The sequence below is a fragment of the Lutra lutra genome, chromosome 2 (assembly GCF_902655055.1).
Source record: "Lutra lutra chromosome 2, mLutLut1.2, whole genome shotgun sequence".
Classification (NCBI taxonomy): Eukaryota; Metazoa; Chordata; class Mammalia; order Carnivora; family Mustelidae; genus Lutra; species Lutra lutra.
The window spans coordinates 66,905,068-66,925,342 of NC_062279.1; the positions used below are offsets into that span (position 1 = coordinate 66,905,068).

At 34.8% G+C, this 20,275-nt stretch overlaps 1 protein-coding gene across 5 annotated transcripts in view; it reads right to left on the reverse strand.

Moving 5' to 3' along the window:
• LRBA (LPS responsive beige-like anchor protein) overlaps positions 1–20,275 on the reverse strand; it is a 755,230-nt gene that overhangs the window by 413,978 nt on the left and 320,977 nt on the right. The window lies entirely within an intron of this gene.

Sequence of the window (20,275 nt, forward strand, 5' to 3'; positions counted from 1 at the left end):
GGAGAGGCAGGCAGAGAGAGAGAGAGAGAGAGAGAGAGGGAAGCAGGCTCCCTGCTGAGCAGAGAGCCCGATGCGGGCCTCGATCCCAGGACCCTGAGATCATGACCTGAGCCGAAGGCAGCGGCTTAACCCACTGAGCCACCCAGGCGCCCTCCTGCTATAGTAGTATTAACATAGTATCAAATTTAGGTTACCCTTAAACACCAAAGAGAAACTCAAAGAATATAGACAACAATGCTCCTTGCAATTTTTTAATATGAAGTATGCTAACCTGTATTTTATAGTTCAAATTGCCTACTACTTCATTTTTTAGTACAATAAGCACATTTTGGACTGAAGAACTCAAAACTGTAATTTAAAAGCCACCAATCATAGTAATTTGAGATATTATATCCCATACTTTTGCTGATAACAGGTAGAACATATTTCTGCACTGGCCTTTTTCACTGCATTTAACCCTTTATGTTTCCATAAAAAGCAGAATTCCACTTTTAAGCAGAAAAAAGAAAAAAAGAAACCAAATGTGTAGGTTATCGTGAGCATTTATTTATTAACTATTTACTGAGTACCTACTATGTATAAGGCAATGTGCCAGGTACTATGTATATATACAGATATGTACCTTCAGGAAGCACACAGAACAGTAAAAAACAAATAATCACACAAGTAAATATATAACTGCAAACAATTAGTATAAACTGTGAGAAATTATAACAAAAACATAATTTAGACTCACATTAGATGGTTGGTGTGAGTAGAGGATGACAGCAAAGAAGGCTTTTATGTAAAAGTGACATTTAAGGGTAAATCTGAAAGATGAGTAGAAGTCAGGATGAATAAGTGCACCTGGGTGGCTCAGTCATTTAAGCACCTGACTCTTGGTTTCGGCTCAAGTCATGATCTCAGGGTTGTGAGACAGAGCCCCATGCTAGGCTCTGTGACCAAAGTGGAATCTGCTTTGAGATTCTACCTCTACCTTTCCCTCTACCCCTTTCCCCACTCTTGCTCTCTCCCTCCTAAATAAACAAAATCTTTAAAAAAAAAAAAGAAGAAGAAGAAGAAGAAGAAGAAGTGAGGATGAATGAAAGGGTTTTGTGACTACAGAATAAGGTAAAAACAGTACAGTACTGAAATGATGTGGAATGATAGGTAAGAGACAGATTATACAGTCTTCTGGAAAAGATGAAGGATAATAGGCTTTCTTGTAAATGCAACAGGAAAGCACTGCATGGTTTTATGCATAATCAGCATAAACATTCTAATGTTTCAGAATGACTACTTTGGCTATTCTGTAGAAAATGAAGGAAACATTAGTGGCATAAAAAAAGACCTGATAAGAGATTACTACACTTCAGATGTTTGGACTACAGATGTGTGATACATCAGAAATAAAAGTACTGATTACAGATTTTTAGATGTAAAATATATAGAACTTGATGATGGATATGAAATGTTGGGGTAAAAAAAAATTAGGTGATTGGTGACTCAGGTGACAAAGTAAGTACACGGAGCTGATATTTACTCAGATGGGCAAACAAGGAGGAGACAGATGCCTGGGAAATATTTGAGTTTGGGAAATTCTCCAAGAAAAATGGGAATATTTCTAAGAAATTTCTAAGTGAAGGTAAAGAATAGATAGTTCCATGTGGCTCTGACAATCAGAAGAGAAGTCACAGTTTGACATACAAATAAGGAAGCTGAAGATAATAAATTTGGACTAAGAAATGGGGGGAAAAAAATCCCCAAAAGCAGAGTTAAAAAAGAAAGTTTGAAGATATATGTTAAGAACATTTCCCATTCACAGAAAAAGCCATAGTCTAGGGGTTCCTGGGTGGCTCAGTGGTTAAATCCTCTGCCTTCGGCTCAGGGTCATGATCCCAGGGTCCTTGCATCGAGCCTTGCATCGGGCTCTCTGCTCAGCAGGGAGTCTGCTTCCTCCTCTCTCTCTCTTTCTGCCTGCCTCTCTGCCTACTTGTGATCTCTGTCCATCAAATAAATAAATAAAAATCTTTAAAGAAAAAGCCATAGTCTAGCCCAGCTTTTGATAACAAGTAGTAAATACAAGTCAAAAGGTCTATCCAATTTCCCACTTCTCTCTTTTTCAAACAATTAGAGCTAATCTTTATATATTATTTACATTACTTTGACCCTAAATAAGGCAAAGAAGAACAAATATTGTATTTTTTATGGTAATCTATCTTCATGTATCAATAATGTGAGAGGAAGATGTCTATACATTAATTAGAAGAAAAAGAGGCCCTTGTTTATTAGAGCTACATTTTTAAACTCTGCTTAATGCAGTGTCAGCTCAGTTGGCTAACATATGCTATTAATAAGGCTAAGTTTACACTTCTATCTCCAAGACTGAGAGCTAAATACTTCCCAAAAAGGGACTTCATGACCACAGACAGACCACTATTTTCAAAGAATTATCTCACAAATAACTTCTAGTCGTAAAATAAAAGCCATAAGGAAAAAGTTGAATGAATGTTTCAGTATAATTCCCAATCTAAACATCTCACTAACTAGAGGTCAGTGGTAATATTTATTTATATCCACAAAAACGCCAGTTTGTGGTTAAATCATGGCTTTCATTTAGAGCACAACAAACGTACCAAAGTAGAAAGTAAAATTAAAGAAGTTAAAATTTTCAGTCACAATATAACTTCAAGAACTGCACTAAAGATAGCATTCCCTGGTAGGTGAAAGCAAAATTTCAAGTTTACTAAGATTCACTATCTTCAAGAAAATATGGAAGAATTAGTAACTATAAAGGTACTTCATATACCTTCAGCATTTGTAAAAATTGCTTTTAAAGGGATTCTACATAACTTATACTAGTAAACTATACTACAGTGATAGTATTGGGGACATCAATGAGCCAAAGCAAAAATTATTTGTGCAATGTAACAAGTATAGGAACAAATGTGATAGTATCAATAGAAGGTCTTCAAAACGGCTTTGTATCACGAATCTCTTCTCGACTAAAACCAAAGTTTACCCATTCATGTTAACAAAATATAGAAACATACTCATTAACAAAGTCCATCATTCTACAATGATACTTTAGTCTATTTTTTAACATTAAGAAAGAAATAATTTTTATTTCAACTTATTTGGTATGACTCAAGGAGAGGCAAACTGCTAGTGTTTAAAACAGCAGAAATGAGGGGCAAGATTGTGGAGGAGGAGGAGACCTAAATATCATCAGGTCCCAGAAGTCCAGCTAGATAGTTATCAAATCATTCTAAATACCTACAAACTCAAAAGGAGAGAGAAGAGAAGAGCAGCAATTCTGGGAACAGAAAATCAACCACTTTCCAGAAGGTAAGACATAGGGAGAAGTAAATACAAACTGATGGTAATAGAGACCACCCTGAGAGAGCAGCAGAGTATAAAATCAGAAAGTTGAGAACTCTGCTCCACTGAGGGATATCGCTCCAGAGGCTAAGTGGAAGGTTGAGCCTTTGCAGGGACAATGTGGTCTCAGGACCTGCCAGGTAACAGAAATACCAGGGGTGCCTGAGAGTGGCAGAGCTCCCAGATATTGGAGCAGGGACACTGGCTACAGAGACCGAGATGAGGAGTGTGCTATCAGCCCAGATTTACCTTAAACCATGATCCAAGGCACAGTCAGGCCACTGCTCTTCAAGAAAGGACCCGGTAAGTGGAAGATCCAGGGAGACTCACTTTCCTCCTCTGGTAGGAGCAGTATGGAAACATGCTGCAGATACCAGTTGGGTTTGGAGACTCCAAACGGGGCTCTGTGCCAGAGACAGAAACGCTCTGTCACAGGCCAGGTGAGCACAGAGTATAGCTGGAGATCAGGGAGACAGGAGGGATTCTTTTGCTTCAATGCTTTTCTCTGGGGGTGCACTGAGAAGTGGGATCCCAAGCTCTCAGCAACTGCAGGCTGGAGATTGGAAGGCTGCCATTTTCATTGCCACCTTCCAGAACTCTACGGAAAGCATTTAGGGAACAAAAACTACCAAGAAGAACACAAGCCAGTTACTTAGCCAGGGCCCTGAGAAGGGCGGTGCAATTCTGTCTCGGGAAAATACATTTGAGAATAACTGCACCAGGCTCCTTACCCAGAAGATAAGCAAGAACACTCATCTAAGACCAAGTTCACTATTCAATGAGAACTATGGAACTCAAGAGCTAGGGGAATGCAGCACATAGAATTCATGGCTTTTTCCAATGATCCTTTAGTCTTTCAAAGTTAAATTTCTTTTTATTTTATTTTTTTCCTATTCTATTTTTTAAATTTTTCTTTTTAATTTTAACGTTTTTAAACTACTTTATCTTATCAATACCTTTTCAAAAATCTTTTTTAATTCTCGTGTTATACTCATATTTTATCCCTTCATTGTATTTAACCTTAATTCTTGTATACATTTAGATTTTCTTTTATTTAAAATTTTGGGATACAATTTCTTCTACTAGATCAAAATATAGCCTAAATCTATTGCATGGCTTTGTTCTAGTCTCCAGCCTGATCACATTCTTTTTTTTTCTTTTTTCAAACAACTTATCAATTCCTTTTTTAGAATCTTTATTTTTTTATAGATTTTATTTATTTATTTGACAGAGAGAAATCACAAGTAAACAGAGAGGCAGACAGAGAGGAGGAAGCAGGCTCCCTGCTGAGCAGAAAGCCCGATGTGGGGCTCGAACCCAGGACCTGGGATCATGACCTGAGCCGAAGGCAGCGGCTTAACCCACTGAGCCACCCAGGCGCCCCTAGAATCATTTTTAATTTTCATCTTCACAGTCATATTTCATCCCTTCATCGTGTTTACCCTTATTTTTGTATATATATATGTTTTTCTTCCTTTAAAATTTTGGGAGGTAGTTTCTTCTAACAGACCAAATCACACCCAAAATCAAGTGTGTGGCTCTGTTCTATTCACTAATCTAAGATATACATACAAATATGTGTGTGTGTGTGTGTGTGTGTGTGTGTGTGTGTGTGTGTATACATATATACTTGTCCCCCCCTTTCTTCTCCTCGCCAAGTTTCGGGTCTCCTCTGATTGCGTTAGTGTATATTTTTCTGGGGTCACTGCTACTTTTTTAATAGTTTGTTCTCTCATTCATCTATTCTTATCTAGATAAAATGACAAAGCAGAAAAACTCACCTCAAAAAAAAAACAAAAAGAACAAGAGACAGTACCAACGACTAGGGACCTAATCAATACAGATATTAGTAATACGTCAGAACTAGAGTTCAGAATGATGATTATCAAGGTGCTAGCTGGGCTCAAAAAAAGCATAGAAAACATTAGAGAATCACTTTCTGGAGAAATAAAATCCCTTTCTGGAGAATAAAAGAACTAAAATATAACCAAATTTAAATTTAAAAAGCTAGTAATGAGGTGCAATAAAAATGGAGTCTCTTACTGCTAGGATAAATGAGGCAGAAAAGAGATTAGTGATATAGAAGACAAAATGATGGAGAATAAAGAAGCTCAGCAAAAGAGAGACAAACAACTACTGGACCATGAGGGGAGAATGTGAGAGATAATTGATACCATAAGACGAAACAATATGAGAATAATTAGGATCCCAAAAGAAGAAGAACAAGATAGAGGGGCAGAAGGTATACTGGAGAAATTATAGCAGAGAATTTCCCTAACTGGGGGAAGGGAACAAGCATCAAAATCCAGGAAGCACAGAGAACACCCCTGAAAAACAATATAACTAGGTCAACACTCCGTCATCTAATAGTAAAACTTACAAGTCTTAGTGACAAAGAGAAAATCCTGAAACCAGCTCAAGACAAGAGGGTAGAAACATACAACAGTAGGAATATTAAATAGGCAGCAGACCTATCCAAAGAGACATGAAAGGCCAGAAAGGACTGGCATAATATATTCAGAGCTCTAAACGAGAAAAATACATAGCCAAGAATACTATATCCAACTAGGCTGTTATTGAAAATAGAAGGAGAGATAAAAAGCTTCCAGGACAAACAAAAACTAAAAGAATTTCCCAACAACAAACCAGCCCTACAGAAAACATTGAAGGGGTCCTCTAAGCAAAGAGAAAGCCTAAAACTAACAGACCAGAAAGGAACAAAGACAATTTACAGTAACAGTCACCTTACAGGCAATACAATGGTATTAAATTCGTATCTTTCAATGGTTACCCTGAATGCAAATGGTCTAAAAGCCCGAATCAAAAGACACAGGGTATCAGAATGGATAAAAAAACCAAGACCCAATGATATGCTATATGCAAGAAACTCATTTTAGACCCAAAGACAACTCCAGATTTAAAGTGAAGGGGTGAAGAAAGAATAAAGTGATGGGGTAGAAAACAATATACCACGTTAATGTGTATGAAAAGAAAGCTGGCGTGGCAATCCTTATATCAGATAAATTAGATTTTAAGCCAAAGTCTATAATAAGAGATGAGGAAGGATACTAGATCATACTTAAAGGTTCTGTCCAACAAAAAGATCTAAAATTTTAAACATCTATGCCCATAACATGGGAGAAGAAAATTATATAAACCAATTAATAATAAAATCAAAGAAACACATCAACAATAATACAATAATAGTAGAGGACATTAACACACCCTCACTGAAATAGATCATCTAAGCAAATGATCAACAAGGAAACAAAGGCTTTAAATGACACCCTGGACCAGAAGGACATTACAGATATATTCAGAACATTCCATCCCAAAGCAACAGAATATACATTCTTCTCTAGTGCACACAGAACATTCTCCAGAATGGATCACACCCTGGGTAACAAATCAGGTCTTAACTGGTACCAAAAGACTGGGATCATTCCCTGAATATTTCCAGAACACAATGCTCTGAAACTAGAACTCAATCACAAGAGGAAAACTGGAAAGAACCCAAATACACAGAAGCTAAAGAACATCCTACTAAAGAATGAATGGGTCAACCAGGAAATTAAAGAACTGAAAAAATTCATGGAAACAAATGAAAATGAAAACACCACTATTCAAAATCTTTGATATGCAGCAAAGGCAGTCCTGAGAGGAAAGTTTATAGCAAAACAAGCCTTTCTAAAGAAACAAGAAAGGTCTCAAGTATACAACCTAACCCTACACCTAAAGGAGACAGAGAAAGAAAAGCAAAGAAAGCCTAAACCCAGCAGGGGAAGAGAAATAATAAAGATCATAGCAGAAATCAATGAAATAGAAACCAAAAGAATAGTGGAACAAATCAACAAAACTAGGAGGTGGTTCTTTGAAAAAAATTAATAAAACTGATGAACCCCTGGCCAGACTTACCAAAAAGAAAAGAGAAAGGACCCAAATTAATAAAATCATGCATGAAAGAGGAGCGATCACATCCAGCACCAAAGAAATACAAACAATTATAAGAACATATTATGAGCAAGTATAAGCCAGCAAATTTGACAATCTGGAAGAAATGGATGCATTCCTAGAGGCATATAAACTACCAAAACTGAACCATGAAGAAATAGAAAACCTGAACAGACCCATAACCAGTAAGAAGATTGAAGCACTCATCAAAAATCTCTCAACAAACAAGAGCCCAGGGCCCGATGGCTTCCCGTGGGGAATTTTACCAAATATTTAAAGAAGAATTAATATCTATTTTCCTGAAACTGTTCCAAAAAATAGAAATGGAAGGAAAACTTCCAAACTCATTTTATGAGGCCAGCATTACCTTGACCCCAAAATCAGACAATGACCCAATCAGAAAAGACAATTATAGACCAATATCCTTGATCAACACGGATGCAAAAATTCTCACCAAAATACCCAACAGTACATTAAAAGGATTATTTGCCATGACGAAGTGGAATTTATTCCTGGGCTGCAAGGTTGATTCAACATCCACAAATCAATCAATGTTATACAATATATTAATAAAAGAAAGAACAAGAACCATATGATCCTCTCAATAGATGCTGAAAAAGCATTTGACAAAGTACAGCATCCTTTCTTGATCAAAATGCTTCAAAGTGTAGGCAGTGAGGGAACTTACCTCAAAGCCATCAAAGCTATCTATGAGAAACCTACAGCAAATATCATTCTCAATGGGGAAAAACTGAGAGCTTTTCCCCTAAGGTCAGGAATACGGCAGGGATGTCTACTATCACCACTGCTATTCAACATAGTACTAGAAGTCCTAGCCTCAGCAATCAGACAACAAAAAGAAATAAAAGGCATCTCAATCAGCAAAAAAGAAGTTAATCTCTCACTCTTTGCAGATGATATGATACTTTATATGGAAAACCTGAAAGACTCCATGCCAAAACTGCTCGAACTCATACAGGAATTCAATAAAATTTCAGGATATAAAATCAATATTCAGAAATCAGTTACATTTCTATATACCAACAAAAAGATAGAAGAAAAGAGAAATTAAAGAGTTCATCCCATTTACAATAGCACCCAAAACCGTATGATACCTAGGAATAAATCTAACCAAAGAGGCAAAGAATCTGTACTCAGAAAACTATAAAGTACTCATGAAAGAAATTAAGGAAGACATAAAGAAATGGAAAAACGTCCCATGCTCATGGATTGGAAGAACAAAATTGTGAAAATCTCTATGCTACTAAAGCAATCTACACATTTAATGCAAACCCCATCAAAATACCATCATTTTTTTCTAAAGAAATGGAATAATCCTAAAATTTATATGAACCAGAAAAGACCCCAAATAGCCAGAGGAATGTTGAAAAAGAAACCCAAAGTTGTTGACATCACAACTCCAGACTTCAAGCTCTATTAAAAAGCTGTAATCATCAAGACTGTATGATACTGGCACAAAAACAGACACATAGATCAATGGAACAGAATAGAGAGCCCAGAAATAGACCTACAACTCTCTGGTCATCTAATCTTTGACAAAGCAGGAAAGAATATCCAATGGAAAAAAATAGTCTCTTCAACAAATAGTGTTGGGAAAATTGGACAGCCACATGCAGAAGAATGAATATGGACCATTTCCTTACACCACACACAAAAATAGACTCAAAATGGATGAACAACCTCAATGTGAAGCAGCAATCCATCAAAATCCTTGAGGAGAACACAGGCAGCAACCTCTTTGACTTCAGCTGCAGCAACTTCTTCCTAGAAATATTGCCAAAGGCAAGGGAAAGACAAAGAAAACAGCCAACAAAACCAAAACCAAAAGACAACAAACAGAATGGGAGAAGATATTTGCAAACAACATATCAGATAAAGGGCTAGTATCCAAAATCTATAAAGAACTTATCAAAGTCAACACCCAAAGAACAAATAATCCAATCAAGAAATGGGCAGAAGACATGAACAGACATTTCTGCAAGAGACATCCAGATGGCCAAGAGACACATGAAAAAGTGCTCCACATCACTCAGCATCAGGGTAATACAAATCAAAAACACAGTGAGATATCACCTCACACCAGTCAGAATGGCTAAAATTAACAAGTCAGGAAATGACAGATGTTGGAAGGATGCGGAGAAAGGGGAAATCTCCTACACTATTGGTGGGAATGCAAGCTGGTGCCACTCTGGGAAACAGCATGGAGTTCCTCGCAAAGTTGAAAATAGAGCTATCCTATGACCCAGCAATCACACTACTGAGTATTTACCCCAGAGATACAAATGCAGTGATCCAAAGGGGCATATGCACCCAAATGTTTATAGCAGCAGTGTCTACAACAGCCAAAGTATGGAAAGAACCTAGATGTCCATCAGCAGATGAATGGATAAAGAAGATGTGGTATGTGTACACACACACACACACGATGGAATACTATGCAGCCTTCAAAAGAAATGAAATTGTGCCATTTGCAATGACGTGGGTGGAACTAAAGGGTATTATGCTGAGCGAAATAAGTCAGTCAGAGAAAGACAATTATCATATGATCTCTCTGATACGCAGAATTTTCAAGAGGCAGGGTGTGGGATCATAGGGTGAAGGGGGGGGGGAAATGAAACAAGATGGGATCAGGAGGGAGACAACCATAAGAGACTCTTAATCTCACAAAAACAAACTGAGGATTGCCGGGGGGTATGGGGTAAGGATAGGGTGGCTGAGTTATGGACATTGGGGAGGGAATGTGCCATGGTGACTGCTGTGAAATTTGTAATCCTGATGATTCATAGACCTGTACTTCTGGGGCAAATAATAATTATATGTTAATAAATTTAAAAAATAAAAGAGCAGAACTTAGAGCATAGAGTTGGAATCATGAGGCAATTTTTTAACAATGTTTTTGTCTTTTTCATGTACAAAATAGGGATAATAAATAATGCTTACTGGTTCACAGGTTACTGTGAGGATTAAATGAATTACTGTGTGAAAAATGCTTAGAACAGTGCTTGACACATAATAAATGTGCAATAATTAACAGTAACTATTATTAATGAACTCTGACATTCTTAGGACAGTCCAGATACACTAACATGCTGGGGATTACACTACAGGAATAAATGGAAAAATGATCACAACTGTTTCAGTTTATAAAACCCTCAAAGTCTAAAGTCCCATCAAACATTCTTCTAATCAAAATCTAGTATAAGGTAAAATTTCACAAGTTTGTCTTTAGGAGTAATGTTTGTATGTTATATTCCATCCTTAGAAAATACTGTAATTGCTATCTTCCTGTAATTTCCCATTTTACAGTGATGGGCAAGACAAAAGTAGTAAAAAACTTCTTGAATATAGCAAAATATTTACTGCCAAAAAAATATCCCTATGATAGCAGGTCTACTGGTCAAGACACATATAAAAGAGAAAATACCTTACACAAAAAGCCTCAAAGAACATTACCAAACTATAAAACAGCAAAATCAAAAAACATTCCTGCTTAGTAAGTAGAAGATAGGTCCTTTACCATATACTACATCATACAGAAAATCAGATGAAAATACACAGAAAAATTGTGGCATAAAAAGTGATCAAAGAAAAAACATACAATTAACATCACAGTTCTATATAATAAAATCATAATATTTTATTGATGTGATGATAATCAATAGTATAAAGAACCATGATCAATGATTTCTTAGTTGCTGTCTATAAGAAGCCCTATTTGCTACACAGATAGAGAAAAAATTGGCATATTGCATTTTGCAGTCCTTTTTCCAAGAGGAAACATTCCTCACAATTTTACCTATGAAAAGCATCTAGAAGTTCACAAAATCACCAAAAAAAAGAGAAAATGATATAACAAGGAGTCCAAGAAATTGTTTTTCAAACTTTGTCTTTCCAATTATTATATCAGATAAAATGGACTTTAAAACACTGTAACAACACACAAAGAAGAGCATTACATAATGATAAAAGGATCAACCCAACAAGAGAATATAACAATTATGCACCCAATATTGGAGCACCTAAATACATAAAGCAAGTATTACCTGACATAAGGAAGAAACGGGTGGCAACACAAGAGTGCCCTCCTTACATCAATAGATAGATCATCCAGGCAGAAAATCAATAAGGAAACAGTGTCTTTGAAGGACACATTAGAGCAGATGGACAGAACAGACAGATACATAACATTCCATTCAAAAACAGAATACACATTCAAGTGCACATGGAATATTCTCCAGTGAAGATCACAAAATGAGCCTCAATAAATTTTCTAAGACTAAAACGATAGCATGCATCTTTTCCAACCACAACAGTATGAAACTAGAAACCAATCACAGGAAAGATTTAGATAAAACATGAACACATGTATGCTAAACAACATGTTACTAAACAATAAATGAGTCAAATAAGATATCAAAAAATCCATGCAGACAAGTAAAAATGAAAATACAAGATCCAAAGTCCTTGGGACACAGGAAAGCAGTTCTAAGATGCATTATATAGGGATAAAGGCCTACCTCAAAAACTAGGAAAAAAAAAACTCAAATTAACAATATAAACATACATCTAAAGGAATTAGAATACAAACAAACCCAAGGCAAATAGAAAGAAGGAAATAAATAGATCAGAACAGAAATAAGTAATATGCCGATTTATAAGTAAAAAAAAAAAAAAATACCGATTTATAAGTAAAAAAACATAGAAAAAATTCATGAAACCAGAGTTGGTTCTTTGAAAGGAAAAACTACATTCATAAGCCTTTAGCCAAACTCACCAAGAAGAAAAGAAAAAGGATCCAAATAAATAAAATCAGAAATGACAGAGAATAACTGGCACCGTAGAAATACAAATAATTATAAAAGAAGATTATGAAAAATTACATAGCAACAACTTGAAAAACCTAGAGAAAATGAATAAGTTCCTAGAAACATACAGCAAAACTGAATCAAGAAGAAATTAAAAAAAAAAAAAATCTGAACAGACTATCTACTCAGTAACAAAATTAAATAGGTTATTAACACACTACCAAAAACTAAAAGTTCAAGACCAGACAGATTCATAGGTTTATTCTACCTAATATTTAAAGAAGGGTTAACACCTATTCTTCTCAAAATACTACAAAAATAGGAGAGGAAGAGAATATTCCAAATACATTCTAAGTCCAGTCCAAAACGAAAGACACCACCAAAAAAGAAAACTACAGACCAATACCCCTGATGGACATAAATGCAAAAATCCACAATGAAATATTAGCAAAATCCATGCAACAATACCTTTAAAAAAATCATTCACTACAATCAGGTGGAATATATTCTAGGGATGCAAATATGATTAAATGTTGGCAAATCAATCAACATGAAACAGCATATTAAAAAATGAAAAATAAAAATCATATGATAATCTCAACAGATTCAGAAAAAGCATTTGACAAAATTCAACATCTACCTACAATAAAAATTCTCAAAAAAGGGGGTTCAGAGGGAACAAACTCAAATAATAAAGGACATTTATGGAAAACCCACATCTGACATAATACTCAATGGTGAAAAACTGAGAGCCTTTCCTCTAAGATCAGGAACAAAAGAAGGATGTCCACTCTCACCACTTTCATTCATCATAGTACTAGAAGTCCTAGCCAACGCAACCAGACAACAAAAGGAAAGAAAAGGCACACTGGTAACGAAGAAGTTAAACTGCCATTCTTTGCAAATGGCATGATACTATACATACAAAACTTCAAGAATCCCCCAAAAAAACTACTGGATTTATTCACTAGGTAAATTCAGTGAAATAGTAGCATACAAAATTAATACCCAGAAATCGGTAGCATTTCTCTACACTAATAACAAAGTAGCAGGAAGAGAAATTAAGAAAACAATCCCATTTACAATTCCATCAAAAAGAATAAAACTTGTAGGAATAAAACTAACCAAGGAGGTAAAAGACCTGTGCTCCAAAAACTAAAAATCTGATAAAAGAAATTCAAGGTGACACCAATGGAAAAAGATATTCCACGCTCATGGATTGGAAGAACACACACTGCTAAAATGTCCGTACTACCCAACACAATCTAAGAATTCAATGCAATCCTTATCAAAATACTAAAAGCATTTTTCACAGAACTAGAACAAATAATACTAAAATTTGTATGGTACACAAAACACCCCAAGAGCCAAAGCAATCTCAATAAAAAACAGCAAAGCTGGAGGTATCACAATCCCAGATTTCAAGATATGCTACAAAGCTGTAGTATCAAAACAGCATGGTACTGGCACAAAGAGACACACATATCTATGGAGCAGGAGAGCGAGCCCAGAAATAAACTCACACCTATAGGATCAATTAATCGATGACAAAGGAGGCAAGAATATACAGTGGGGAAAAGACAATCTCTTCAATAAATGGTATTGGGAAAACTGGACAGCCACATGCAAAAGAATGAAACTGGACTATTATCTTACATCATCAACAGAAATAAACTCAAAATGGATTAAAGACCTACAAGTAAAACCTGAAACCATAAAACTCCCAGAAGAGAACACATGTGATAATTTCTCTCACATTGGTCTTGGCAACGTTTCTCTAGGTATGTCTCCAAAGACAAGGGAAACAAAAGCAAAAATAAACTATTGGGATTACACCAAAGTAAGTTTTCACACGGCTATGGAAATCATCAATTAAAAAAAAAAAAAAGGCAACCTTCTGAAAGGGAGAAGATATTTGCAAATGATATGTCCAATAAGGAGTTAATATCCAAACTATATAAAGAACTTACTCAATTCAATTAAAAGAAAGAAAGAAAGAAAGGAAGGAAGAAAGAAAGAAATCTGAGTATAAAATGGGCAGAAAATCTGAAGACATTTTTCCAAAGGAGACATACAGATAGCCAATAGACACATGAAACAATGCTCAACATTGCTAATCATCAGGAAAACACAAACCAAAATCACAATGATATATCCCCTTACACCTATCAGAATAGCTAAAATCAAAAAGACAAGAACAAAAGTAGTATTGACAAGAATATGAAGAAAAAGGATCCTGCAGGCACTGTTGATGTGAATACAAATTGGTACAGCTACTGAGGAAAACAGTATGGAGGTTTTTAAAATATTAAAAATAGAAATAACATATGATCCAGTAATTCCACTAGTGGGTATTTACTAAAAAAAAATAAAAATCATGAATTCAAAGGATATGTATACCCCTATGTTTATGGCAACATTATTTATAATAGTATAGGGAATATACAAAAGTATTTGTCAATAGATAATGTCAAATATTTTAAAATCTCCTTGGGAGTGTAATTTGGTGAATGGTAACTTTCAGTAACTAAGTTATTATATGTGTATTTTGAAAAGACGACAGATATATGGGACTGCTTAGATACTTTTGCAACCTCTTATAAAGTCTATAATTTTTAAAGTTAAAGTTAAAAGAAAACAAATGAGATAAACAGATGTTAAAACCACACAATGAATAATATTTCATTATATTTTTCATTATTTTCTAAGGTTCTTATAATAAACATGTATCACTTTTATAATTAGAATAATAAACATTATTTCAAATAAAGAAAATGACCATCAATCCAAAAAAATGCAAAGATAAAAAAATTAAAAAGATAAATTGGATAACTCACAATAATTAACCTTTAAATTGTTAGTTTAAGTCTCTAATATTACATTTTTAAATACGTTTCATATTCCTTCAGAACTGTCACGCATATGTTGAATAGTATATTATTTCAACAACAAACACTTCAATGATGCCATGAAATCATCCAAAGATATGGGGACACAAGACTACCCTGTTACAAGACCTGGGCTCTGGCTCAAAATCAATTTCCTAGCCATGTGATCAAGACCAAATCACATTTTCTCAATCTATCCCACATATTTCACAGATCTGTTGTGGTGCTGAAATGAGAAAATGTGTAATGAATCATCTAACAGATGATGTTAGAGAGGCCACAAAGCAAAGCAGTCACAACTTTGTTGTAGCTGACATGAATTCAAACCCTAGCTTTACTACATATTAGCTGTATGACCTAGAACAAATCACTTAACCTCTCTGTGCTTCAGGTTTCCTTATCTGTAAAATCTGGGTGATGATAGTAACAATATTTACCTCAAAAGACTATTAAAAGGATTTATTTTATCCTTGGTATGGGCATAAATATGTGATACCACAGAACTATTTACTAATTTTTTAAAATCTTCAAAGTATTCAACTGGCCAAAAAAAAAAAAGTTCACTATTTTATTGAAAAATAGTTTGTTCACTAATATGAAAATATATTTAAATCTTTCATCTAAAAAAATGTATAGATTGCTATATTAAGAATTAATCAAGTTTTTTCGTGGTCCTTTTCTCAAAAAACATCTGTTTTTATTGCTTTGAATAAGCTGACTGGCCACTAGTTTGCAGTTTCATTGAAGCTAAGTGAGTAAGGTCTACTGTACAGTACATGAAACTCAAAGGGACATCAGCCAAAAAGATATTAAGAATTCTTATTAAAGTGGATTTTAACTTCCACGGCTGCCTAAAAATTAAATTGTTACATAACAATCTTGATTACAAGTTTTATAGCTATGCTATGTCATGAGTTTAAATAAACTACTTTGATAGACAAAACTTAAAAAATGTTGTAAACTGTGTACACTCAATATATATACCATATTTACAAAACAGGGCCCAATGTTTTACACAAGATAGTTTTTAATAAACATTCCTTTTACAGCTGTAAGATTAAGAAAAAAAGAAGTTAAGATGTACACCTAATCAATGATGTCATGACACATAAAGAACATCTACATAAATCAAAATCAGGAAATGTCAAAGATATCCCACTCCAATGATAATCAGGTAATGAACTAAAGAGATGTGCATTTCAGATCTACACTGTCACCAATTCCCCGATAATAAATGAAACAAGTCAGCTATTTTACAACAAAAGATGGTATATTAAATATATAACAACATCTCTTTTTTGCAGAAGGAAGTAATAAGCAGTAGATAAAGTTCAGATATATCATTAAAAGCTGCATAGCATGAATTCAAGGCAGAATATAGATAACCTTTAGAATATAAGCTGTCTAGGAAAAAATATGCATCATATGGAGTATTTTAAGATTTCAGAGCAATATAGTTAGAAATATATTAAATATGAGTATGCCTCAATTAATTGGGGTTTTTTTATATAAACAAAGGGAATTATTTTTCTATGAAAATAAAAGACTAGTATATAAAAAAACACGTTTGGTCTCTTAAAAGTGAATCTCATATGGAACAGTTGAACAAATATATGCTCTCTATTAAAAATTTAAGTAACAATAAAATTTGTTTAGAAATATTTGTTTTTATTTTGGTATTTTATTATCATGCTTTATAATATTACTATACTATATTGCAAATCTCATAGCAAGATGATAAAGATTTAAATGAAAAACTGTACCAGATAAAGCATGAAACTAAATAGCTCAGAATAAAGCTACTGTGTTTGACAAAGATTAAATCCTACTTACACATTCTACAGAAATCTAATAAAATGTGAGCCAAATACATAGATTTCAGATTAAGAGATAAATTGCCTTGATCTGGATTCTAGTTGTAACTCCTTTTTATGCTGTTTTCTCATTTATAAGATGAGATATAACAGTTCTACCTCAGGGTTTTACTGTGAAGATTAAATTAGTTAAAACCTACAAAGCACCCATAAAGTTCCTCACACAACATAAGGACTCACGCATAATGAGCTACTGTTGTTACCATCATCCCTCATCTGAACTGTGTGCATGCACACGTGCACACACACTGTCTCGGTCCAATGACCTCAATCTCTTGCATAACACAGTGCTTTATAAGTATTTTTCCTCTTTTCAATTCCATATTTTCTCCTTCCTCATTGTCTCTCATTCATACCCATAAGAACATATATAACACCACTAACATTATATCTAAAATTTTTTTTAAAAGAATGAATTAAAAGAAGGAACTACAATCTTAACCCAGAGTTACACCATAACTTCTCCAAAATCAAATAGAAAGAACACTAAGGAGTAAGTTCCAGGACAGAATGGTAGGCAGAAATGGCAATTAAAAACTTTTTTCTTCCTTCAATTCCTAAAAAATTTGCAAACAAAAAATATTTAACAAAAAAATTTAATAAAAATAACCAAGCAACAAAAAGAACATAACATAAAACATCAAACATTAAATAACTGGTTGTCATGAAGAAAATAAACAGAATTAGAGCTAAGGGTGCAGCAAAGTTTAGCTTTTAACCATGCCCCATGTGCCCAAAGCAATACTGTTAAGTTGACAAAAACTCTGAGAATTTTTCTTAACACTTTCACATATGGAGAGAAACAACCTGAGCATGTATCACTATTCCTTGCAGCTTCTAATTGAAGATGCTAGAAAAATCTACAGTGCAAAAACTGATGAAGCAAGGAGGCAAAAATATAAGACTAATTTCCCAGGGCAGAAATAGACTCGAGATTATTTTCTGAAATGATGGATTATGATTCAAAACCTAAGCACATTTTTCCCTGATGAGAACTGTCCATAGCTTCTAATAAAATGGAACAAACCTGGCAGAAGATACTTAAAATCCTACAAAAGAAAGCAAACCTTAGGTGTGCTAAGAAAGCCTCCTCATCTATTTCAAAGATCTCTCTCCCTCTCTTCACGATAAGCTGCACAATATTGGGCAAATATCAAATTGCAAACATCAAACTGTAGTTCAAAAAGGGAAAAAATTAGTTTTACCGACACTGGAGAGAAAGGAAGAAGTGATTAAGATAGTCTGTTTGTCTAAACCAACAGATTATCTGGACAAAACATTCTAAGAATGAACAAAATGAAAAGTAAGAGCATGGTAGTAGTGATGCAAAAATATATCACCAATCAATGAATACATTAAAAATGACCTAATAATAAAATTTTTATATAAAACTGAAAGAGTCTATATAAATGACAATGAATCCTAAGAGAATGTGACAAAAAAAAGAAATGCCCTAGGATTACCTTCTTCTAATGAACAACTGAACAAAAATGTAACTTAAATACCAAAAAAAAAAAAAAAATAGTTAAAATAAGTGAATAAAATAAAGAAAAAAGTTAAGACCTAAATAAAGAACAAAACATAATCATTAGGGGAAAGAAAAAAACAAAAAACAAAAAAACTCTCTCCCTATCATGGTTGCCCACTTGTGTGGTAGAATAAAATAAAGAGGGTACCTGGGTGGCTCAGTGGTTTAAAGCTTCTGCCATGGGCTCAGGTCATGATCCCAGGGTCCTGGGATGGAGCCCCCCGTGGGCTCTCCGCTCAGCAGGGAGCCTGCTTCCCCCTGTCTCTCTGCCTGCCTCTCTGCCTACTTGTGATCTCTGTCTGTCAAATAAATAAACAAAATTTAAAAAAATAATAAAAATAAAACAGAGAGAGGTATTAGCCAGTCTTTATATTGTTGCAAGGACGAATTTTATTTTATTATTGAGCATATCATAGCTGGATCTATAAAAAAGCTTTGAAATTGGAAGTTATTTTGTCTGAAGATGTGGACATGCTGAACATCTTTTGCTTATTCCTTTGTTCTTTTCTTTCTATTCTTAAGAGTATTTTCATTTTGGGGGCGCCTGGGTGGCTCAGATGGTTAAGTCTGCCTTCAGCTCAGGTCATGATCTCAGGGGCCTGGGATGGAGCCCGGCATCAGCCTCCCTGTTCAGCAGGGAGCCTGCTTCTCCCACTCTCTCTGCCATTCCCTCTGGCTCTTTCTGTCAAGTAAATAAATGAAATCTTAAAAAAAAAAAAAATTAGAGACTAATAAACTACAAACATCGGGCATTACAAACAAAATGAAACACTAAAAATTTAATTGCTGATGGCTAGAGATCAAAGAAGGTACAACAAGAAATAACTGATAGATATGAAAGACAAAAAGATGTATCTGACATAGAGTGTGTTGTTAACTAAAGAAGAAGAAAATAAAATTGAAAAGATATTTCAGGGATGCCCTGGCTCGGTTGTTAAGCTGCCTTCTGCTCAGGTCATGATCTCAGGGTCCTGAGATCAAGCCCCACACCAGATGCCCTGCTCAGTGGGGAATCCACTTCTCCCTCTCTCTCTCTGCCCCTTCCCCTGACTCATGTTATCTCTTGCTAGCTCTACTCTCTTTCAAATAAATAAATTTTAAAAAACCTTAAAAAATATATTTCAAAATTTAACTCCAAGACCTGAAAGAAAAACGTGAATTTGCAGATAATAACAAAAGACCACGTTCCAGGAAAATTTGATAAATGATGTTCAATACTGTACCATACTGCCATTACGGAGATGAACTTCATGGGCAAGTAAAGAAATCTCAGACAGAATAGAAGCAAATAATCGATTGAGGGCTAATATCAGACTGGCCTCAAATTTCTCTGAAAGAACATTTAAAGCCAGAAGACAAAGAAGGAATGTCTACAAAATTCTAAAGGATTGCATGTGTTAGCCAAGAACACTAAACTCATCAAGATGTCATTCAAATATAAAGAGAGAAGGCAAATGTTCTTAAACATGAAAAAATGTTCAGTGTCCAGCACACATGAACCCTTGTAGGGGGAAAAAAATGATGAAACCTAGCCAAATATGAATTGAATCTAAAGAAGGAGCCCAGGGGCCCCTTGGCGGCTCAGTCTGTTAAGCGTCTGCCTTCAGTTCAGGTCAAGATCACAGGATCCTGGAATCCGGTTCTACATCAAGTGCTCTGCTCAGGGTGAGCCTGCTTCTCCCTCTGCCTGCCACTCCCCCTGTATTGTTTGCACTCTTTCTCTCTCTCTGTGTCAAATAAATAAATTAAATCTTTAAAAGTAAATAAATTAAAAAATAAAGAAGCCTAGTTTTAATAAACTATGACTAATAAAAGGGTGTACTGATTCCTTTTAAATATTTTCAATCA